This window comes from Sus scrofa, chromosome 18 (genome assembly GCF_054392235.1).
Source record: "Sus scrofa isolate SSC_HxYL_T2T_F1_AM1 chromosome 18, Sscrofa_HxYL_maternal_Yorkshire_Landrace_v2.0, whole genome shotgun sequence".
Taxonomy (NCBI): Eukaryota; Metazoa; Chordata; class Mammalia; order Artiodactyla; family Suidae; genus Sus; species Sus scrofa.
This window is the reverse complement of record NC_139400.1, coordinates 44,557,448-44,583,184: the sequence shown is the minus strand read 5'-3', so window position 1 is coordinate 44,583,184 and position 25,737 is coordinate 44,557,448. Positions and strand designations below refer to the sequence as shown.

The following is a 25,737-nucleotide window of genomic DNA, read 5'->3' as shown; positions in this document are numbered from 1 at the left end:
TGTAGTAATAATGAAAATGTGGCGGATAACCTCTCTTTTAAACTTATATTGAAATTTTTAAAACACATTTTCTTCTGAAGCCCCTAGGAGTCACATTACATTGTATTACAGGTGTTGCTTTTTATTGACATGTTGGGTTTTGTTTTAACTTTTGTGTTACATAGTCAATTGAAGCAGACACTATGATTCACTGAATACATTAACCAGCTCCCTCTGAAAGAAGCTCATTAGGTAAGTTAACATTCCGTGTAACCCAGAGAATGAGCATTATAGGTATCCCTCTGTGAACCAATTATACCTTATCTATGATAACATGTGTGCCTATGGAACATGATGACTGAGTTGAATTTATCACAAATTGTATTCCACATTCTGTTGGCCTCAGGCAAACTAGGTGGCTTCAATTTGTTTTCTTTCTCTTATACTAATGTGAAAATAATGGCACTTCATGTGGGTATTGTGAGGTTTAGTTAAAATTTATGTAGAGTTTTATATCCAAATCTATAAAGTTATGCATGGGAGTCTTGTTTGTTTATATTGCTGATATGCTGTCCAAATAGGTAAGGAGACTCAGAGCATTGTATTTCACACAGGAAACTGTGGTTTTTAGGGAAAATAATTTTGAACCTGAAATTGGAGGTCCTGAAATTGAGTCCTTATGATTTTATGAGTTGCACCATAAAGACCCTTGGGCAAATTATAAACTTAACTGGAACTCTGATTTTTCTTTTGTAAAGCTGATAATGTTACATTGACTTCACATGGTTTCTATAAATCACAAATGTGGCAGCACTGGTAAAATAAATTGTTCTGAGTGGCTATTAAGATGTGGAAACACTGAGGAGTGCCCAGAAGTGAGGATTATGAAAGGCCAACCGATGAGAGGGTGGTGTGATGAGTTATTAGGGAATGCACCTATATTCTCTCAGGGGAATTTATTCTGTGCTCTGTAAAAAAATTAACAAATGAAAACCTTATTTAAATAATACCAGGAGATCAGAAGAGGGAACTCCCACACTCTAGGACAACATTAGAATCCAAGAGAAGAAAGACTGCTCTTGTAACCTGGTGAGGACTCAGCCTATGAAAAGCCATAAACTCTTCGTTTACTGTAGACCTCCCAAGGTCCTTTCCTCCTCTATAGAAGCCCTTTCCTTTCCTTGCTGTGCAATGACTTGTAAGTGGTTCACCATGGTAGCCCACCCAGGGTTGCAATTCTCTGATGACCTGGAATAAACCCATCTTTGCTGGAGAAATACTGGCTATTTGTTTTAGATGAGATTGATAATCTGATAAACCACAAAATGAGAAGGGTTAAGAACGTAGGTTAGTGTCAGAACCATAGAAATTGCCTAGATCCTTGCAACTCAGAGCAGTCCATGGATCAGCAGCATGAGCAATAACTGAGAGCTGGTTAGGCCCTATCCCAGCCATGCTGAATCAGAGTCTGCAATTCAATAAGATGCCCAAGTGATTCTTAAGTATATTAAAATTTAGAGGTACTGACCGTGACTTTGTGAGGTTAAGGAATGCCTGTTCTTGATATAACCACTTGAAATTAACAGTGACCAAATACATTTAGGAGAACTGGGCCAGTTAGGCCTGGTACTGTTTAAGAATTTTATCCTCCCTTTTCCTATCCTTAGATCCTCCTATTCACAAATTTCCCCAAACACATACCCATTTTCTGACCCCTGTAACTAGTGACCAATATAACTAGATAAATAGTTACAGGTCTTTATGAAAACATGGATGTCAAATAAGACTTGTATCTGGCTCTATTACCTTTTTTTGTTTTGTCTTATATTCTTATGCAAGAAAACTAGCCACCTTAGCTGGTTGCTTCTTACAACTAGTCACTCATTTAAAATCTCAGAGAAAGCAATGGAGATCCCTGCCAGACCAGAGCATATTTTCAAGACATAAGAAGAGTATAAAAATACAGGCTCCAGGAGCTCCTATTGTGGCTCAGTGGTTAACAAATCCGACTAGGAACCCTGAGGTTGCGGATTCGATCCCTGGCCTTGCTCAGTGGGTTAAGGATCCGGCATTGCCGTGAGCTGTGGTGTAGGTCCCAGATGCGGCTTGGATCCCGCATTGCTGTGCCTCTGGAGTAGGCTGGTGGCTACAGCTCCGATTCGACCCCTAGCCTGGGAACCTCCATATGCCGCGGGTGTGGCCCTAGAAAAAGCGAAAGACAAAAAAAACCCAAAAAAACCAAAAAAACAAAACAGGGTCCAAACTCTCAAAGGTTTATTTTCCTAGGAATCTGCATTTTAATAATGAATTGTGCTTTTTTTTTTTTTCCTTCTTGTATAGCTACATTCATTACATCTGACTTTATTCAAACCTGTGATTTTACCTATTTAGGAAATGGCTGAATAGACTGGCCAATAAATGCCTTCTTTCGTTCCCTGTTATGAGAAATTCACCTCATAGTGTGCATGCATTAGGGACTAATGTTCAGGGCTCTGTTTTCCATTGAGGTCCATGAGACATTTGCATCAGAAATAGCCAGTATGTTTGTCAAAATTTCAGCTTCCTCAGCTATACCTAACAAACTAGGATCACTGGGTGGATTTGTCATTGTTTCTGTTTCCCCAGAAACATTTAATACACAACCCAGTCTGGAAATCACTGCTCTTCAGCATTAGTTCTTAGTCCTAGTTGCATATCAGAATCACCTGAGGACATTTTCAAAAACTTCACTATTGTGCTCTAAGCCCAGTGCTTCTGATTTATTTGGTCTGGGGAATGGGATGGGTAGCCATAGGTATTAAATGTCCTACAGTGATTCTAACCACTTTTCTGGCTAACGCAGACTTCAACTGGTGATCACAGAATGAGTCTCCCTATAAGAAATAATCAGGTCAACGTTGGTGCTTTGCCTTCCTTAGTAACAGCACTTTCCACACCTTAACCTCTTTTCTGATGTTCACTAATACCTGCTTCTCTGCTCACCAACAGCCAAAAAGATTGTAAAAGAAATCATTGTAATTGGAGTCCGGTGAAGAAATGTCCATCTTCAAAATCAAAAGAGAACAATTCCCAGATATATTCTCACATGTCTCGCTTTTGGACTCATTATCCTTAAGCCACTGTTCCTTGCCTTCACAGGATTGTGACTGTATTTCATTTTGGAGAAATCGAGCATATTCCAAGCAGGGGAAATGGTGCAGTAAGTGTAGTCTTCAGCAAAATGTCAGAAGTGACTTCTTTTAATTCCTGAAGCAGGTCATGAATAATAGTAGGAAGATGTGAGATTCTTACTCTATTTCCCTCCAAGTCATTTTAGCAACTGCATTGTGTAGCTTCTTTGTAGGCAGAATTAGCATGACGATCATAACAGGTGCATTTTGATGGCTAGCTATCATATTAAAAAGCTGTGTCTAAATCACGAAGATTATAAATAAAGTAAGGGGCCTACTAGAGGTAGGTAGTAGGCAAGAAGGTAGATGTAAGACGAAACTCTAGTTTATCCTTCTGCAAAGTAAGGAAGAAAATTAGCTTCTATTTTTTAAATACAAGTTTTAGTATAGTGTGATGGTTTACAAAGATTAGCCCACAGAGATTTAGAAATAATCCAGAACTCATCTACTTGTTTACATGTGCGAAAAAGACAAATACCATTAGGGTCTATGACCTTTTACACACTGTCATTAGAGGCGAGTTCAAAACAAAAAAGTCAATTGTTTTGACTTCAAGCCAGTGTTCTTCCCTCCCCAACACCTCGCTTTGTCTTTGAAAGGATAAATGGAATTAAGTATAGGAATTTGAATATTTAGATTCATACCATGAAGTCAGGCTTTTTTTTTTTTTTTAAGGTGTGATTGATTTTTAAGGTGCAAAAGATCACTAATGCATGAGCATTTAAATATCTAAATTGGATGTAATAACACATTTTATGAAGATTAAAAATGGACTGGGCTTTTAATGTTAATAGTTCTCAAACATCTAATAGGTAGGCCAATTAAGGCAGAATGAATACTTAGCACCATCATTTAAATAATGTGAAAGTTAAATGCACTAATCTTTTTTTCTTTATTCTGAGACACTGTCTAAGCAGTGGTTTGCATCTGGTAACTTTTCCTAGTCACATGTTGCTTTTGTAGTGCAGTTTGTAAATAAAGCAGGATTTGAAGCCAAGGTCAACTACTTAAAAAATAAAATCTGTGGCCTATAGTATCCTGAAAGGCCAGTTAGATGGCAAGAGATTCCTCATTTCCTAACTTATAAAATGGGACTTATAACTATTCCTTTTTTAAGAGATAATTTGCATAAAGATTCAATATTTACATTTTAAAGATACCATTCAAATTGTCGAGGGCAACTTTTGTAGCTAATTGCTTTTGAGATGTCTCTTGAAGAAAGAAAAAGAAAGGCAGCATCATAACTAGTCTTAGTACAGTAAGATTAAAAAGGTATTAATGCAAACAATTAAAGTTTTTACATTCCATATAAAATTTTAGCAACAATAATCATTTAAATAAGTAAAACCTTGTTTGAAATAAAGATAACCTGTTCAGGGATAGGTTAAGTGTTTTCACATGGGAGTTAGGCATATGTGTGTGATGAATTGAATAAGAACTGAAAGTCTGATTCAGAATACTTAGTAGCTGTGAAAGGTTGGGAAACATTTTGGATGTACCTGCACCAAATGTTGTCATAAAATTAGGTCAAGACTCAAAAAGAAGGCAGTGTACTCAGAAATACAATAGTCTAGAGCCAATTCATTAACCAGTGAAAAGGAATCAAAATAGTTTCCTCACTGATCTTAACAGTATTTGCACATTTGCAGATGTAACATTATCCCCACAATTTTGTGAGCGGTACGTTTAGCTAGTGAGTAAACCTAGCTAGCTGCCTGCCCAGCAAGTAAAATGCCACAAAGCTTTTTTCCTTCCATCTGCATTATTTCATATGCTATAGTGCTTAGGTCGACATTGTAAAACACTTCATTTTTTAAAAAAACACACTCCATGGAATACACTGTCATTGATGCTGAGAGTTAAGAGAAAACCAAGCATTTCAAGAAACTCTTAGAGAGGGGTCGGTAAATCAAGGGCTAGAGAGCTTCACTGGGGCAGGCATTGCTGATGGCATGGCAGAACAGGTAGAGGCAGTGCACCAAGTACCAGGTGGACACTGGCGTGTCTCCTGAGAGGCCACAGTGTTGTGCAGGTGGATGGCGATCTGGCGGGTGTGAACGAAGATGTGCTGGTAGCCTGTGCTGGCGCTAGCTGCTCAGTCAGGGTCTGCTGCATGAAGTTGAGGAAGGGCAGGGCCCTGGGAGAGGTGAACTTGTAGCTCCTCATGTACAAGATGTACATTTGTTTGAGGTCCTGGCTGAGGAAGACATCCTTCTTGTGCTGCAGACTCAGTTTTTTAAAAACGTTTTATTGAAGTTTAGTTGATTTACAATGTCATGATAACTTCTGCTATACAACGAAGTGATTCAGTTATGTATGTACACACACCCATTCTCTTTCAGGGATTATCACATAATATTGGGGGGAGTTCCCTGTGCTATACAGCACATCCCCGTTGGCCAATCATTCCATGTACCACAGTGTACATATGCCAAATCCAAATCCCTAGTCTGTCCTTTCTCTCACCACGTGTCCTCTTTGGTAACCATAAGTTTGTTTTCAAAGTCTATGAGTCTGTTTCTGATGCAAATGAGTTCATTTGTATCCTCAATGTTCCACAAATAAGTGATATCATATGATATCTTTCATTGTCTAATCTCACTTAGTATGATAATTGTGCCACAGACTTTTATAAGGACCAGGAAGGCCAGCACTCTCAGTCTCTTCACTACTGCTCCACAGGACCACTGTCCTCTTGAGGTCCAGACAGAGCTGCCCTCTCTGCAACAGACAGCTGGGTGGCTGCAGCACCCAGCTGCTGTCCTTTGAGGCTTTCCCAACAGCATCTTCTGGAGATAGTCTCTGATGCAGTAGGTTAATACAGCACCATCCATGATCTGGAATTTGGTGGCCTCAGCACCTCCTGGGCTCTGTGGGTTGTGACCAGGACAGCTTGGAACATCTGTACAACTTGGTGGCATGGCTCTGGGGTAAGGTGCTGCTTTGCCTGCCACCTGCTATTATCTCTTGACCCTGGAGAGGGCCACAGGTGCAGCATCCATCTTTCACCATGGGGACCTTGTCCTCATCATCCTCATTTCCTCCTCCTTACTTGCCTCTTCCCACATACCTGGCAAGGAGTGACACTGCTGCTCTTCATTCTTAGAGCTGTCGAAGTGGCTCAAGTTCAACAGGCTCTTGCCAATCTCTTGTAGGACCTTGTAGAACTCAGGGTCTCTGTCCTTCAGCTAGGAGAGCTGGTCCTTGTGCTCAAAGCCATTGCCTTGATGCTGGCTGGTGGCTCTGTGCTTTTTCTGTCTCTATTTTCATTATGTATTTGTTTGTTAAATTGTTTGCTTGTCTATTGCTTATTTACTGATTAATTTTTATTAAAGAATGAAGGCTTTTGGACAATCTGTTTTTTTTTTTTCTGTTGGCAGTAGTTAGTGTAAGAAGATGTAAAAAATCAGAATTATAGACCTTAATTTTACCTCAATTCCCAATACATAATTTGTAGTAAATTAAACTTAATTACATACATTTTAAAATTAATTTTCATAGTTAATTGCATATGATCAAGTATATTTTTAATCAATGCCTAACATATAAATGTTACAAGGACTTTAAAATGTTGTACCCATAGCTATTTTATAATATTTTATTATTTCAGCAAGGCAGTATGCTGCAGTTCCACAGAATTATATGCAAGCTTTCTTCACTGAAGACTTTTCTTGAAGTTTGTTTTTTCTACTATGTTATATCCCATTTCTAATAAATCAACTTTCCAAATTTTCAAAGGTAAGAGTTAGAGATGCTATTTATAATCAGGTAATTATAGAAATTGAAAAATATAGAAAAATTAAAAGGAATGAAAGACAAAGAAGAAATTCTGTAATTCTTTCCAGTCTTTTTTTAGAACAATATAATTAATCATGTTCTTTTTTGGACAGCATAATTGTTTCCAGTTTCTAGATGCTTTCTCTTTGAACAGCAAATTCTCTTTTAATTTTTAAAAAATATTTTGAAGGAATTCGAAAGGATACATGTACCTATATGTTCAATGCAGCATGATTCACAACAGCCAAGACATGGAAACAACCTAAATGTCCATTGACAGGTTAATGGATTAAGAATATTTGGTACCTATTATACAATGGTACACTACTCAGTCATAAAAAAAGAAGGAAAGAATGCCATTTGCAGCAACATGGATTCAACTAGAGATTCTCATACTAAGTGAAGTAAGGCAGAAAGAGAAAGACAAATACCATATGATATCCCTTATATCTGGAATCTAATATAAGACACAAATGAACCTTTCCACAGAGAAGAAACTCACGGACATGGAGAACAGACTTGTGGTTGCCAAGGGGGAGGGGGAGGGAGTGGGATGGACTGGGAATTGGGGGTTAATAGATGCAAACTATCACCTTTGGAATGGATAAGCAATGAGATCCTGCTGTGTAGCACTGGGAACTATATCTAGTCACATATGATGGAGCATGATAATATGAGAAAAAGGAATGTATATGTGTATTTGTGACTGGGTCACTTTGCTTTACAGTAGAAAATTGACTGAACAGTGTAAACCGGGTATAATGGAAAAAATCATTAAATAAAAAAATAAAATTTCAGGTCCAGAGCAAAAAAAATATATAGTACTCATTTCTGGTCCTCTGTTTGGGATTATTATCCATAAATTGATATTCCCAATCCCTAAAAACTTCACATACAGGAAAAATAGTTTCTTATCTTGTACTGCTTTGCTTAATAAGTACATAATCATTTAGCAGTTTCTTTCTATGCACAAACGTATCACTCACATCTTCAGATGATACACGACATTATTCTTCTTGGTCTCAAACTTAATCAGATAACCTGAGCTTTGCTTTTTAGGGATGAAGTATTACAATAGCTATAGGACATTAACAAGAAAAAACAATGCAGCTGTTGGCTGAAATGCCTCTGATAACTTGATTTTTGAATGTATTATGCTAATACCACCAAGCAGATGTTACATCTCTGTTGCTGTTTTATATGAGCTGCTGGAAGAAAGACTGAGCATGCTTTTTAAATCAATAAAACAAATGATAGTAATGATGAGGAGAGAATATCCATTCTGGTAAATTTTAAGTGATATTCCCATTGGCAATGACTATTTTGGGGTATTCATTAGGGAGATCTTTTTAAGTTAAAACGAACAATATTCTTTTTCATTGAACAATGAGCTGGATGTGATTTTTATCCTTTGAAAATCTCCAGGGGCAGTGATATGAAAGTTTGAGCATTTCAAAAATAATTACACACATTTGGTAAAATCAATTCTCACTTAGTTTAGTGTTAAGAGGGAAAGTATTGCTCTGGGCACATCTAATGACCCTCCCACTGTAGATAAGGCTGACTACTCTGTATAAGATATAACTGGATAAAAGGATTCAGACTCTTGAACCCCATGATTAGGACCCATTTCATAGCTCCTAAGTTTCTAGCTGCTTTTTCAACAAAGTGTCAGGTTTTCTGTAAGGTGGCTGATTGTATGAAATCACTCCATGCATATCCTGTTTTATTTTAGTTTGTTTTTCATTGTTGTTATTGTTTTTAAAGACTTTTTGACCTGTGACCTCACAGAAGACATTTAAAATTTTCCATATGACATTGATTTCATAGTAATGGTAGTACCTTAACTTCTTTAGGTGCTACACATTTCTCAAGCAGTTACCATATAATTTTATGTATTCTAACTGATGAGCAAAAGTGAAAAATTCAAGACAAATTTTTTGTATTTTCATCTTGCTATTGACAGCAAAATTATCAACCTAAGTAGAAGGAAACATGAAATTGGAAATTTATCATTTGGCAATCACCACAACAGTAACTGTTTAGACAAGAGTTACCAATAGCTACTAAAATGAGAGGATTATAAGAAACAGGATAGCCTCAATACGTCTCCATAAGAGACTTATTAATTACAAATGCAAAAACAGCATCTCTGCAATGAAGAAGCCTTTTAGATACTATTGTAACCAAGTGATCATAAATAACTTTACCAGTAATCTGATAAATAGATATCATTTACCTTCTTATGAATGATTAACCCATAGTACAGCATTTCTGGTGTTCCTGCCAAAAATGTGTAACTTGAATTATGAGGATACATCAGACAAATGTCTATACATGAAAAGCCTGCTCTCTTCAAGAATGGTCAAGGACATGATAGAAAAAGTAAGACTAAAGAACTGTTCCAGATTAAAGAAGACTAATGAGCAATGACGACCTAATGCAACCTGTGATCTTGGCTAGGATCCTAGATTAGGAATGTGTTTCTTTTGCTATAAAAGAACGTTAGTGGGGCAGCTGGAATTTGAATAAGGACTATAAATTAGATAATAGTGCTCTTTTAATGTCAATTTCCTGAATTTGATTATAGTATTGTGGTTATGCATGAGTATTTTTTGACTCTTAGGAACTATACCTTGAAGCTTTTGGGAATAAAAGGGCATTCTATGTACAACCTACTGTCAAATGATTCAGACACTAAACAGATGTATGGACAGAGAAATAAGGGGATGACAATACAAATGTCTACATGTCAGGAACGAAGGGTTTGGGACAAGGCTGCTCAGCACTGGAGTACTGAGGAGGCATAGACTTAGGGACAACACACAGTCTGAGGGAGCTTACCATAGCCAACCTCGCTGACCACCCCCTGCCCCCCGCCCAAAGTATGCTCAATGGAACAGCTGGATATGTGCTAGATAGGCAGAACTTTTGGTCCTACCCAAGCCCTACTGTTTGAAAAATCTGCATTTTAATAAGATTATTAGGTGACTGGTGTATTATGAATTTCTGGGAAGCATTGCTCTGTCCCCTTCATGACAGGTATAATATGGCTGGAGTCACAGGAGTGAGATAGGAAGAGTTTGAGTCTGGCTATGCTTAGATATATCTTCCTTGGACTATGTTTGGAATACCAGGTTTTATTATTACTGTTATCCAAGCATATGATACATTCAAAAAGTGGAAGTCCTAAAAATCATTTAGAGTCAGAATTTTTATGCTTTCTTTATCCTGGACTAAAATTTTCAACAGAAATTTACCATTAATGGGTTGTAAAATCAGTGCAGAAGGCTAGGACCAGTATTATTTTAAGTAAAGTAACATGGAATGGAATAGAAAGTATGAAAATTCATTATACATGGTTAGATAAGTGCTGTGGTCACTGTGAAGAGGTAGCACGGACCCCAAATTTGGTTCAGATGTGGTGATTGATGAGGCCACACACACAATAGGAAAGTATGAAAAAAAATATATTACTCACATAATAGGCTTTCTGGAGAGAGTAGAGCAGCTCTAAGCAGGTTAAAAAATGACTTGAGAGAGTCACAAAAGGAGAGAGGCATGGAGGTTTTTACGGTGGTTAAGGAGTAGTGATGTGGCAAAAATTCCCATGAGCAGACAGGACCTTGGGTGGTGTGAAATCTCTCATCTCTCTTGGCTCAAAAGGAGGGAATTTTCTTATTAGTTTGCCCAGATTTGAGGTGAGAGATAAAGGGAGAACACTGGGGATGAAGGCTGCCAGCCATCAAATATGAAAAGCTGAGGCACACTCTTTATCACAGTATCACTTCATGAAACCTTCTTTTTGCTTAATATGTGTTCATATGTATATGGATTGGATTATAAAAAATATATTATTTTGGTTTGTAGTCAAAAAAGTTTCAAAGTTTGAAAGCCAGAAACCTCAACGTTATTGAAAAGGTTACATTACATTACAGCTTAGCTCAAAGAACATAGATTCATAGATTTTTTTTTTCCTTCCCAAGTTCATCACCAGATTAAGTGTAGAATTTTAATGGTCTCACTCAGGCTCTTACTATCTCCCTTTTCTTTTATTCCAGGGAATTTAAGGACTGGAAAATTTAAAGTCCATTTATTAACACTCTTACTGCCTGCCAGGTCATTTGGTTCATCTGGATTGTACTACTAAGGTTATTTCATTTGATTTAACCTTGACAATTAGGCTCCATGCTCCAGTCTGAACATTGATTTTGATTTCAGAACAATCTAATGGTACAAATACTTCAGTCTCTCAGTCGTTATATTAATCTTCCCCACTCATCTTGATACTTCATTCTCATTAACTGTTTTGCAAGTTTCAGGGTAGATTTTTTTGAACTTTCAGAACCCATGGAAACAAACTCAGAATGACCTCCTTCATCTATCCAGCAGAGAGTCTTACTATTATTTAGTTTACTCAGATAGTGGAAAATTTTCTATAACAATTTATTATCAAACAGAATTTAATTAATACAAAAATGTTCTATTTCGATCGGTCTACAGACATATTTAGAACTTGTTTTTGTTTCATGACTCCTTCTGCTGACCCCTGCTCCCAACAGGTGGCCCTGATTATAACATTACATGATGTTCCTACACATTAGGGTGTATTGGCTTTTATCTAATTATCTAATTCTTTCCTTTTTCTCAGAGGTATGCCTACGAATTATGGTCACATGACTAGAATTTCTAACTTTCTGACATAATAAATATTTAAATTAATTACTTTTTATAAGTATTCCATATTTGCTCTACTTATATTGTTATATATAGTACCTATTTTAAATGAATTAACAGATAGTCTAAAAATCTCCATTTAAACATATATAAAACTATAAAATAACTATCTTTATAACAAAAAATAGCAAGAAGAGTGGCATTTTATCATTTTGCAAATCTCTTTCCCTCAGTTCAGTAGAAGAGAGCTTGTTCAGTCAGTTGTAGTATCATGTCATATACTCTGAAATACTCAGATACCATGAAAAATGCAAACCTTTTCTCTTTCCCCTCCCCCTTCCATTCTTTCTTTTCTTTCTCCTGCTTCTTCTGTTTCTGTGGCTTCTTCTGCACAATATTATTATCATTATTATTATTATTAAGGAAATAGTTTTACCTCTGACCATTTTATGAAATAGAAAGCCAAGAAGTAGCCTTTTAAATTACCTATTAGTTTTCTATATTATTTGTTGTACTATTAGACAGCTATGAAAAAAATTTCCAATTTGTCCTCAGCATTAGCATTAGTATGAACCTGCTGAGCATTTAGCAGCTCAAGCAAGTTGACAAGAATGCCAGCACATGAAGAATACAGAATTTCTCCACAAATAATACATAACTAGGTTTTTAAGTGCAAAAATGCATTTAAGGTCATATGGTAAAAAGACATAAGATTAAATATTGATGAAATGCAAGTTCATCATAAATTACTTGGTAATTATTTCTTTTCTCCATTAATTCTAAGCTTTTTTATCCAATCATTCACTTATTTTCCAAACTTGTTGTATTAAAATAATGATAATGGCTTTATTTAATTGAGGTATAGTTGATTTACAATGTTGTGCCAATTTCTAACGACTTTGTTTTGACAGTTATTCTGGAATTGTCCCCTTATACAGTCTGGTAAACAGATTACTAATGATCAGTTATGTAGCATTAGGCTATTATTTACCCTTCTGAAATTTGTTGTCTCATACCAAATGGGGGAATAGTTCCTGTTATATAATTCCAAGCTCTTACTGCTCACTGCATGACAGGCCAAGAAATTGAGAACAAAAATGTTGGAGCAAGAAAGAGAGACTCTGTTTGGCAAGTCAGCAGACCAAACTGAAAAGATGGATAAATTATGAGGTTGGGATTAACATATAGATACTACTATGTATAAAATGGACAGCCAACAAGGGCCTATTGTATAGCACAAGGAGATATACTCAATACTTTGTAATAAACTGTGAGTGAAAGGAATCTGAAAAAGAATGTGTGTGTGTGCATAACTGAATCACTGTGCTATATACCCGAAACTAACATGACATTGTAAATCAACTACACTTCAATTAAAAAAATAATTTAAAAAATTAATTGCTTTTTATTCTTGAGCTAAGTATACATACTTTTGAAATGTATGTGATTTAGCCTTTTCAAAAAATTTTTAAAGCAATGCAATGAAATGGCGCCAACTTCACACACACACACACCTCTTTGACAGACAGATGGAAAATGTTGATTAAAACGATATCACTTTTCAATGTTAATTGGACTGTGATCTCACTGTATAATAAGCTTCCATTTTCAAAAAGTCTGCGATGTAAGGTGTTTTTGGACACTGCATTTTAGATTGGAACATAATTGAATATACAGTCCGCTGCCTTAAAAAGCACAGTTGCACAATTACTGCTCTTTAAAAGAATAGCATAAATCACTGGGTAATCGGACATGTGAGTGTCTTGCGATGCTGTTCATCGAGAAGCAGTGTCTCAGCCTGTGAGCCAGAAGCTGTGTGAAGAGAAAGGAAGAGCAGATACATGCTTCTGTTTTGCTAATTTTCCCCTTGATACTTCTAAAGATTTTTATCAATAAATTCAGCATTTTTTTTTTCATGGTTTTCTTTCTATGTTTGTTATCCTGCTGCCATTTCTGCTTTTTTTAAAATTATTTTTTATTACGTTTGTCTTCTTTTTTCTATTTTAATTGATTCTTTTAAATGCTATAAAATTCAAAGATACAGATGGGTTTGTGAGACAATGCTGGTTAGATAAGAGGAAATAAGAATGGCCCCTTTTTCTCCACCTAAAAATCTGTTCAATATGGAGTTCTGTTACTTCAGTTTTCAAAAATCTCTAAGGTTTGCCTGAGCTCATATTTGGAAAAGACTCAGGAAATGCTTGGTCTTGCTCACAGTAGAGCAATAAAGATAAATTAACTAGATTTGGTGGTCTAAACGCCATATGGTCTACAACTTACTAGAGTACAATAATCTTTGGAAAAACAAAAACAAAAACAAAAACACCTTATTGACAAAAAGGGAGAGGTACTATCTACTGCTGATGGGTTTTCCTTGATAGAACCTCTACCATGTGGCATTCCAAGGTATCATGTTCTCCAAATTCCAGAGGAACATGTTTCATTAAAATATCTTGGCTCATTTTTAAGGTCTCATTTTTATTAACCTAGATGGATATATCACCACATATTTGGATTTGTTACTGTATAATTGAGCTAAAACTTTGATTTCTAGAATGTTGAGACATCAGGCTGTCTATTGATATATACAGACTAATCAAATAATAATGTTTGTGAAACTAACTAGTCAACTATTTAAGGTAATTTGCTATTTCAAATTTTAAGTTTCAAAGTCAAGAACAAAACAACAAATGATGAAACCTCAGCGTAACTGGTAATTTAGTCATGAAGCTTGCTGTTACATATTACATAAACATATATTAACGTAGTACCTGTACATTTTTACTTAAATCATCAATTAACATGTTGAGTAAGAGTGAGTATGAAAGTATCCCATGGGTGAGTTCCTTCTATACTGAAATTATGACTAACATTTTTTGTAACCATGTTCAACAAAATATCTCAACCACTGTCTTTCAGCACATATGCTAAGCCTAACCTGAAAAACGAGGCTACCAAAGAAACTGCAAAATGCCTTACTAATGTCATGATAAACATAACTGCTTTTACTAGCAATGATCGGTACTTAAATTCATATGTATGAACATATCAGTTGTATTACTAATAGCCCACTCTGGATCCTCATTCTCATTATTTTATTGCTCAAATATGAATCAAAAATGTTCAGAATTTCTTGTTGGCTCAGTGGATTAAGGATTCAGCATTGTCACTGCTGTGGCTTGAGTCAGTGCTCTGCCACAGGTTCAATCCCTGGCCCAGGAACTTCCGCTTGGTACAAGAGTAGCCAAAAAAAAAAAAATTTGCTAATCCATTCTAGCAATTCCAAAAGGCAACTTTTACCATTTAGGTCTTGTTTCCAGAATGCTTACTTTTAAAAAATCATGATATTTACCAATCTTAATTCTTTTGACTACCTTTCCATTCACTGTCATCTTTAAAAGACTATCCAACTCAGCACTGAGATTGCTTCAGCATGTCTCTTCATTACAGAACAGTAAATTGGAATATTAGACAACTGAGGGGTCTCCTCAAGATGAAAAATTTCAAAATAAAGAATCAGAACTGAGTTTTACATACCCAAATCCATCATCAATACTACTGAGATGAGTAAGAGAGGGCTTATACAAAGGATTTCTTTGAAGACAGCAATTGAGATCTGTAGTGTGGAAATTGGTCAAGCCTAGTGAGGAGGCTTTTCAACAAAACTTCTGAGAAAGTTTAATAATATGACTTATAGTGTTGAATAGTATTCTTCTGTCTGGCTTCTACCTTAAGAATGTAAGGATTATATACGATGCTGCAGCTGAGAGATGAGTTGGACAAGAAGTATATGCATTTCTAGAGTTCACTGGAGCAAAATATAAGTAAATGTTTCCCAGAATGCATGGTGGGCTACAAGGGAGTGAGGGTTGGCCTAGCGGTTTTTGTTGTTGTTGTTGTTGTTGTTTTGATTTTTGTTTTTTTGTTTTTTTTTTTGGCTTTTTAGGGCCTCATCTGCAGCATATGGAAATTTCCAGGCTAGAGGTTTGAATCTGATGGCTTACACCTCAGCCACCGCAATACAGGATCCAAGCTGTGTCTGCAACCTACACCACAGCTCATGGCAATGCCAGATCCTTAACCCACTGAGCAAGGCCAGGGATCAAATCCACATCCTCAGGGATACTAGTTGGGTTTGTAACCTGCTGAGTCACGACGGGAACTCCCCCTAGTAGTATTTTAATTTGAAGGGATCTCTGTAGAGTAGAGTGGACCAGCAAAAAACTATACGAGAGAGTGAAAGTGAAAGAAAATGATTCATCGGCGGTGCAATACATATTCTCCTTGGGGCCTCCTAGAAGTCCATAAAAAAGTGCCCTATAAGAGTAGGCTTTAAACACCAGCAATGCCTAGGGCCTGCAAAGCCATATAAATACAGCTCCAGTCAAGAAAGAATTTTACTAATCTCACTTATCCTCCTCTCTAAACTCAAACATGATGGAGAGCAGAATACTTTTTTTTTTCAAATGTAGAAATGAATAGGAAAAGAAAAATGACCCATAATACCAGCCTACCCAATCTGCTGACCTCTTGCTTGCAGAATATCAGAATTAGGGAGAGGAAGATTTATTTTTATAATAAGAGTTTTGTCATGTGGGTATTACAATTAGAATGTTTGAATTCAGACATTATTTCCTGACTTAAAGTAGCCATGTGATTTTTATTACCCAAGAGAGATGAGAAAAGTCAGTGGACTTAGTTTTAATGTATATACAAGGAAAAATTCTGGCTACTGAATTAACTTTTTAAACTTTTTACTACACAAAATTTCAAACACATAAAAAAGCAGAGATCATAGTAAATGAACTCCCATGTACCTATCACCAATTAGAACAGCCATCAATCTGTGCCCAACTTGTTCCATCTATATGCCACCTTTGGATTTATTGAAGCAAACTCAGATATCATACCACCCGCTGAGTTAATTTTAAAAAGACAAAAGGGGACAGTGTTAATTTAAGATTATACTTTAAGAGTCTTATAAGTCTAATGGCTGTGCAGCAAAAGATATATGAATGTTTCTTTGTGCCATGTCAGGGATGGGGCTGGCCTGGATTTTAAATCATGCTTAAAGACAGCTGGATTTATGAGATCCAAGAAAGTGGAATTGATTTAAAGTGACTTGAGACTATTGTCTCTTAACCTACTTTGGACTTCTGGGAAGTAATTCATTCTCTTACAATTCATTGTGAAACATTTCATTAATACATGGGAATGTTTTAATACCTTTATAAGGTATTGATAATAAAACAATTCAAGTAAGTGAATTATTAATATTCGGGAAGCTCTCTGTGTACTCCTCTCTGACCCTGGCTCACTGCTTGTTCTCTGTATGATAATCATGATCCCCACATTTGTATTTACCATACAACTGCTTTTCTAAAGAATTGGTTCACAGGTGTGTATCCTTAAAATATACATTATTTAGTTTTATGTGTTTCTAAACTTTATGTAGAAAGCATCACTGGTGACGAACATTTGGATTGTCCCGCATTCTTTGGACATTATAAATAATGCTGCTATGGAGATCCTTCTGAGGACTCCTTGGGCATCTGGAACAGAATCTTTCCAGGATATATGCCTAGGAATGAACATGCTGGGTCATAAGACTCACATCATCAACTTCACTGGTTGAATTTAGATTTATCTACAATGTGGTTTCCCAACATACCTTCCTGCCGGGTCTGTGGAATAGCTGCCAATGCACCACATCCAAAATAACCCCTGAAATAGGCAAAATGTTTACAGTTTTGTCAATCTGATTCATGTAAAATTATAACTTAGTATTGTTTCGATTTGTTATTTCCCACAAAGCTGAGAAAGTTTTCCTATTTTTATGTGCCCATGTGTGCCTCTCTCGCACGAATTGTATGGCCTTGATTTTTGTCCAATTTTTAATTTGGTGAATTTCCCCCTCATTTGTAAGAGTAAATGATTTATTCTGTTACAAAGTCCTTTCCAGTTTTATATGCTAAAAATGCGTGGCTTTTTAATTACACTTTTTAAAATGGTGTCTTTGATGAATTAAGGCTTTAAATGTGTGCATTTTTTCATCATGAGTTGTACTATTCATATACTGTTTAATAAACACTTTCTTACCTGAATTTCATGACATCTTCTCCCATACTGATTTCTAAAAGCTTTAAAGTTCTATTTTCCACATTTTCAGATTTTTGTTATCTGGATTTGGTTTATACGTACAGTCTAAAGTGGGACTCACACAGATCTTTGGCCAAGTAGACACCCACTTGTGCAGCCATCCTTCACTGAACATTCTTCCCCAAGCTGGTCTTCAGCGGCAATTCAGACTTAGACCTAGACTGGCAGTGCCAGGGAGTCTGCTTTTGGACTCCTAGTGTTGTACCCCTGGTTGCTTGACTATCTATACACCAATGCTATTCTTCAGGTATTATTACAATTTCATAATAAGTTTTGGTAGGGTCAAATAATGTCCTTTCATACTCTTATTAAGAAAAATATTTTCTTGAAACTTTATAAACTTTAAAATGACCTTATGTTGGGTTTTTAATGGAAAAGAAATGTGCATTTAAGTCAATATTGGGAGAAATGTCAGAAACACAACATTATGTCTTCCTCATGGATATCTTAAGTTGAACCACATAAAACTGCTGATATTTGACCATCTCGATTTGTCCAAACAGCAGTATCATGTAGTTCAATTTAGGTTTATTTCTCAATTTCTTTGTACCTCTTTAACGTCTTTCATTAAAATCTGTTATTTTCTCCAAGAATTCACCAACTTTATTGTTCAATTTAACCCCAGGCGCATAATTTTAATCTATTATTGTGAAATAAATCCCTTTTTATAATTACAATTCTGTTTTGCTAGTATAAAGAAGTGCAGATAATTTATTTAAGCTCATATTATATCTATTAACTGTATTTCCTCAACTAGACACTTTAGTATGGTATTTATAAGTGCTTGGAGATAGCTTTGTCTCATTCAATGCTTGATTTTAAAGGAAAATCTTCCAAAATTTCACTATTATCATATAATGTTTGCTGGAGGTTTTTGATCAATAATCTTTAATAGGTTTTGGAATGATACTTTCTAATCCTAGTTCACAAAAAGGCTTTATTTTATCATGAATGAAGTTTGAATATTATCAAGACGTTTTTCTGCATTTACTGATAACATGTGGATTTTTCTCCATTTAAATAATGGATTATAGTGTAGTATATTGATAGCCATTTGTGGAGAAGTATTTATGAATATTTTCCCAGTATTTTTTATTTTTAAAAATTATATAACTTACATAAACATGAATAAATATGTAGGTATGCTGCAGAGTAATAGTTATAAAACTAATGCTCATTTGCTTTTGCCAGCACAAGAGACAGAAAACTATCAATAGGCTACCCCAAAATAAATACCAGTAAAGATTTTGTAAATAATAATAATAATAATAATTTACCTATATTTTCTTCTTCAAATGAAGCTAATGATTCTGTCCTCTGTCCTGGAGGGAGACACTGTCTTCATCGTCCCAACTTGTGTGCTATACCAACATCCTTGACAGTTTGGAACAAAGGCTGAAACAAAATGTGCAGTAATATGAGAGGTTCATGGAGAACTCTCTCAACAATCCTGGACTTTCAACTGGTGTAGCAACCTAGTGGGATGTGGAGCTGTCTGTTTTAGGAATGCCTAGATGAGCTTTCTCTTACAAAGAAGGAAGTTAAGATATTTGGATACTAGACAGGCAGATTGTAACAAAGACCAAAAATACTCTATAATAACCATCTTCATCCTGGATTAACGACTGGACCTCATTTCTCACATCCCTTGCAACTACATGGAGCTGTGTGATTAGTTCCTGACTATGGGCTTAAATTACGTATGTTAACACTGGCTGGAATTAAGAAGGGATATACCTTCCACATGTTCTGTTTATTTATTTTTTTGAGTGACAGCTAACTACAACAAATCCAAGACCTCAGAAAATGGCAAAGGTGCACAATGAGTTCTAGGTTCTAGGTTCCTAAATGGCTAAGGTTCTAGGTTCCTAAACGGCTAAGAGAGTGAAGCCTCCCTTCTGACTATAAAGTAAGAGAGAACTGTTTTCCTGTTAAACCTCTGAGGTGTTGTTACAGCAACTAGCCTTCCCTGACACATATGGGGTTCATAAAAATTTATAACTATATTTTATTGGGTACCTATCATATGATAGATATCATATATTGCTAGATTTAATTCCCTCGCAAACCTATGATAAATGTTTTAATAATGCCCTCTGAAAGATTAACTTGCCTCTTCAAACTTGTCACATGGCTGCTAAGTGGGGGAGTTAGTACTTGAAACTAGTTCTAACAATGTGTGCTCTTCACCTGTTTTCTATTATGTCTATAGTTAATTTCTTGGTGTACAAAATAAATTAAAAAATCCTATCCTTAATCTTGGGTAAACCCATCAACCCAAACTGCAGTCTTATTAAGTTTGGTCACTAGTTCATAATTACAACACAGCTAAAGGGAAATGTGAAGAAGCTTCATCAACTGGCAGTTTTATTAATAATTCATGTGGCATTGCTGGATGCCATTCATCATTGCTCTAAGTTTATAGAGAACTGAAGCTCTGACCATTTATGTGGAAAACTACTTCTATAATTTTAACTTCTAATCTTCCCACACATGCATATATGAGGGTGTTGATATGTGCATAATATTTAAAGAATATTTGAAATTATATTTTCTCTATTTTTTTTTTTTGTCTTTCATCTTTTTAGGGCCGCACCCATGGCATATGGAGGTTCCCAGGTTAGGGGCTGAATCAGAGCTCCTGCTGCTGGCCTACACCACAGCCATAGCAATGCCAGATCCAAGCCGCATCTGCAACCTACACCACAGCCCATGGCAACACCAGATCCTTAACCCACTGAGTGAGGCCAGGGATCAAAACTGCAACCTCATGATTCTTAGTCTTGGATTAGGTTCTGCTGCACCAAGACGGGAACTCCTATTTTCTAAATTTTGAAACAAGGTTATACAAATTAAAATTTAGACATTTTGAAATATTTCAATATATGTTTAAAAGTATGCTGTTGACCTGATATCCTATTGCTTCCTAATTTATGTACTTTCTACTAACAAGAAAGTGGAAGAACACTTCCACATAAATGCAGTGTAACCATCCCTCTTTTTCCTTTCTCTCCTGCACACACACACACACAAATCTTTTCTGCACTTGTCTATAGCTGTATACTGAGAACCACAAGATCATATCAATGTCTTCAATCCTAATCCAATAACAGTAGTTTATTCTGCTTTTTATTTCGCCTTTTCTCCCTTTCCAAATTTGGTAATCCCTTCTCCTTCAGTGAGAAGCTAGCTTTCACTATTCTGTATGGCCCTACTTGCCATACTTTCTACTGTATCTGCTTCCCTTGCATGGATGCTGTGCTCAGCCTGCTCAGGTGCTAGCACCCTGTGCCAGGTCCCCTTCTCTTCTTGTGCAACCTGGACTCTGACACCTCACACATGACATCAGACATGGATGCTCTCCTTACCCTTCTCCAGCTCTAACCCCTACTATCCTTACCCTGCCCAGGCTCTGACACTGAACAAAGATGCCCTCCCTATGCTACTTGGCCGCCAATATCCCACTCAGAGTAACTGCCATTCTCCCCATAAGACATGTTTTAAATAGAAAGTATATCTGTGACATACAGTAAAAGCTTGTTTCTCACTGAAGGAAAAGGGACTGAAAATTTTTGAAACAGAATAAAGTAAAACAAACTATGTGGTATTGGATTAGAATTGAAGGTATTGGGGGAGGCAAGAAGGCGGAAGAGTAGGGGGACACTCTCGCCCTCTCCCACAAACACAACAACATAAAAAACCACATCTACAAGATAAATGACTCGCACAGAACAGCAATCAATCACTGGCAGAAGACACTAAATTCCAATAACGGCAAGAATCTTGTGACATTATTAGGTAAAACAATGAGAAAAGAGGAGAGTGAGAGAAGGTGAATCCGAGCTGGATGGGCACTCCCGAAAGGGAACTGTGAAGGAGAAAGGGATCCCACACCCTGGAAAGTCACCTACTCAATGGAAAGATCAACTGAACCGGAGGAATCTCCAGATTCAGAGAAGATATAGCAGTAAGTCGGAGTTCTGAAAAGCAGAGCGAGAACCAAACAGATCATCTGAACTATTGGCACAGTCACCAAAAATTGAGACACCTGGGTGGGGGCTGGGCACCGAGACCTTGGCTTGGGAGGTCTAGAAACTGGTCTGCCAAGTTTGATGGGGCAGAGACTGCCTGGGAGACTAGAAAGTGGAGTATCGTGGCAGGGAGGGAGCAATATGCTAAGGGCTGGGAAGTGGAAAGCCACATCAGAGGGAACCTGGGAGAAGAACTGGGTCTGCGCCAGTGTTGGGGAGGGGAGAGAAGGAGTGGGCCCCCATAGAATACTCCCCATGCAACAACAAGCTTACTGGCCTGCCAGCTATCAGAAAGATGTGCATCCCAGTGCATCTCCCCCACTCTGCCACCCCTTATGCTCATGGTGGACCTGGGGCTGCCTGTCATCTGGGAGAGCTGGTCTCAACAACTGCTGGAAGCATACCACCACAGGGACTGTCCCTGCCCTGGCCTGCTTGCCCTTTGGAGAGGCTACACCCCCATGGAGCAGCACCAAACACCTCCAGCCCCCTGGAAAAGGCCTGCAGCCCAGAAAAGCTAGAACAAGCTTGGCTGGGCTGTGAAATGATCTGCCTACATTCTCAGAGTCCTTCCAAGTCGGGCTGCCCTAGGGAAGAGCCTCTTGGGTTCTCAGTGACCCAGATAGCTGCTCCAGCCCTTGGGGGGCACTGCACTCCTGCGGCACAGCTGCCCAGCACCAGCAGCCCCCTGCAAGAGCCCCACAGCCCAAAAACACCAGAGCAAGCTCTGCCCGGCTGAGTGAAATCTGCTCCCATTGTCGTGTGGACCTCCCAGTCCTGTCTGCCCTCAGGAAGTCCTCCTTTGCTTCAGAGAGACCCTGTCAGCCCCACCCACCCTCCAGAAAAGCCACACTGCCTCAAAAAAGACTGACCAACAGTGCCAGCCCTCAGGAAACATTCCACGGCAGTGACGAGGCAAACACTGCACAGCCACGGAGAGTACAACTCCACCAGGAAAAAAGAAAACAACAAGCAAGATGAAGAAGCTGAGAAACCACCCCCAGTTAAACCAACAGGAGAACTCACCTAAAGCAGTCAAGAATGAAACAGATCTCTGCAGTCTGACAGACCTGGAGTTCAAAAGAGAAATAGTGAAAATACTGAAGGAATTAAGAGAAGATATGAACAGTAATGCAGATGACCTCAGAAAGGAACTAGAAAATATAAGGAGGAGCCAAGAAAAACTAGAAAATTCATTTGCAGAGATGCAAACTGAACTAAGGGCAGTAAAAGCCAGAATGAATAATGCAGAAGAACGAATCAGTGATGTGGAAGATAGAATAATGGAAATCACCTAATCAGGTCAGTAGACAGAAAACCAAATGAAAAAACTGGAAAGCAATATAAGAGACCTATGGGATAATATAAAGCGGGCCAATCTATGCATAATAGGAATTCCAGAAGGAGTAGAAAAAGATAAGGGAATGGAAAATATATTTGAAGAAATTATCGTTGGAAACTTCCAAAGTCTAAAGGATACAGGAAGCACAGAGGGTCCCAAACAAGTTGAACCCAAATAAACCCACAGCAAGACACATTATAATAAAAATGGCAAAAATTAGTGATAAAGAGAGGATCCTAAAGGCAGAAAGAGAAAAGCAGAATGTTAACTACAAGGGAGCCTCCATAAGGTTATCAGCTGATTTTTCTACAAAAACACTACAGGCCAGGAGGGAATGGCAAGAGATATTTAAAGTGCTAAAAGGAAAAAATATGCAACCTAGAATACTCTATCCAGCAAGAATATCATTTAAAATAGAAGGAGAAATAAAAATTTTTTCCAACAAACAAAAGCTAAAAGAATACAGCAATACAAAACCCAGACTAAAAGAAATACTGAAAGGGCTTCTCTAAACCAAAAAGAAAGGGAGGAAAGAAAGGGAGGAAAAAGAAAGAAAAAAAAAAGAAAAAAAAAAAAAAAAGAAGAGGAAGAACTAGGATTGAGGAAACCACAGAGAGCAGTCACTCAAATAAGCCAGCATACAGATTTAATCATGAACATGTTTCAAACAAAATAAAATTAAAAAGAAAAAAAAAGAGTCATCAAAATCATAAAATGTGGGCAAGGGATGTTAGGAAATAAATAGACCCTTTTTTGTTGTTTGTTTTTTTTCACTTCTTAATTTTAATACAGTAATGAAGTGTTTGAACCTATAGGACCATCAGGCTAAAACACACAATTATAGGAAGGGGCTAGCATACGTAAAAAACGGTAACCACAAGCCAAAACCAAAAATTGCATTCACAAAAAATGGAAAAAAAACCCAAAACACTCAAACAGATAATAACCAGAGACCATCCAACCAAAAAAAGAAAGGAAGAACGGAGAACCATAGAATCAACAGGAACATGAGGTTCAAAATGGCAATAAATAATCATCTATCAATTATCACCTTAAATAGTCAATGGACTGAACGCTCCAATCAAAAGACACAGAATGGCTGAGTGGATAAAAAGGCAAAAACCTTCAATATGCTGCCTATAAGAAACTCACCTTAGGACAAAGGATACATATAGATTGAAAGTGAAGGGGTGGGAAAAAATATTTCATGCCAACAGACATGACAGGAAAGCAAGAGTTGCAATACTCATATCAGACAAAATAGGCTTTAAAACAAAAAACATAAAGAAAGACAAAGAAAGACACTACTTAATGATTAAGGGATCCATCCAAGGAGAGGATGTTACTATCGTCAACATATATGCCCCAAATACAGGAGCACCCAGATACATACAACAAATATTAACAGACATAAAGGGAGAAGCTGATGGGAATACAATCATAGTGGGAGACTTTAATACCCCACTCACACCAATGGACAGATACTCTAGACAGAAAACCAATAAAGCAACAGAGATCTTGAAGGAAACAATAGAAAAGTTAGACTTAATTGATACTTTCAGGACACTACATCTAAAAAAATCAGAATACACATTCTTCTCAAATGCTCATGGAACATTCTCAAGAATCGACTACATATTGGGACAAAAGCTAACTTCAACTAATTTAGGAGCATAGAAATTATCTCAAGTATCTTCTCTGACCACAATGCCATGAAATTAGAAATCAACCATGGGAAAAGAAGTGAGAAAAAACCTACTTCATGGATAGTAAACAACATGCTACTAAAAAACCAATGGGTCAATGAGGAAATCAAAAAGGAAATTAAAAAATACCTTGAAACAAATGATAATGAAGACACAACCTTTCAAAATCTATGGGATGCTGCAAAAGCAGTGCTCAGAGGGAAATTTATAGCAATCCAGGCCTTTCTCAAAAAAGAAGAAAGATCCCAAATTGACAACATAACCCTCCACCTAAACGAATTAGAAAAAGAAGAACAAAAAAGTCCTAAAGTCAGCAGAAGGAAGGAAATTATAAAGATCAAGGAAGAAATCAATAAAATAGAGATTCAAAAAAACAATAGAGAAAATTAATAACACTAAGAGCTGGTTCTTTGAAAAGGTAAACAAAATTGACAAACCTCTGGCCAGACTCACTAAAAAGAGGAGAGAAGGAACTCAAATAACCAAAATTATAAATGAAAAAGGAGAAATCACAACAGATATTGCAGAAATACAAAAAACCATAAGAGAATACTATGAACAACTATATGCCAACAAATTTGACAATCTGGAAGAAATGGACAATTTTCTAGAATCTTACAGCCTGCCAAAACTGAATCAAGAAGAAACAGACCAACTGAACAGACTGATCACTAGAAATGAAATTGAAGAAGTCATAAAAACACTCCCTACAAATAAATGTCCAGGACCAGATGGCTTCACAGGTGAATTCTATCAAACATATAAAGAGGAACTGCTGCCCATCCTCCTTAAACTCTTTCAAAAGGTTGAAGAAGGAATACTCCCAAAGACATTCTATGATGCCACCATCACCCTCATTCCAAAACCAGACAGAGATAACACCAAAAAAGAAAACT

The 25,737-nt window shown here is 36.9% G+C and overlaps 1 long non-coding RNA gene across 1 annotated transcript in view; it reads right to left on the bottom strand.

The window, feature by feature from the left end:
• The window catches only part of LOC106506814 (uncharacterized), a 208,978-nt gene that overhangs the window by 39,376 nt on the left and 143,865 nt on the right, over nucleotides 1–25,737 (bottom strand). The window contains exons 4-5 of the long non-coding RNA XR_014834253.1: nucleotides 19,040–19,157; nucleotides 17,275–17,327 (exon numbers count right to left, since the gene is read on the bottom strand). This is a non-coding gene — a long non-coding RNA (uncharacterized LOC106506814). The remainder of the gene's footprint in view (nucleotides 1–17,274; nucleotides 17,328–19,039; nucleotides 19,158–25,737) is intronic.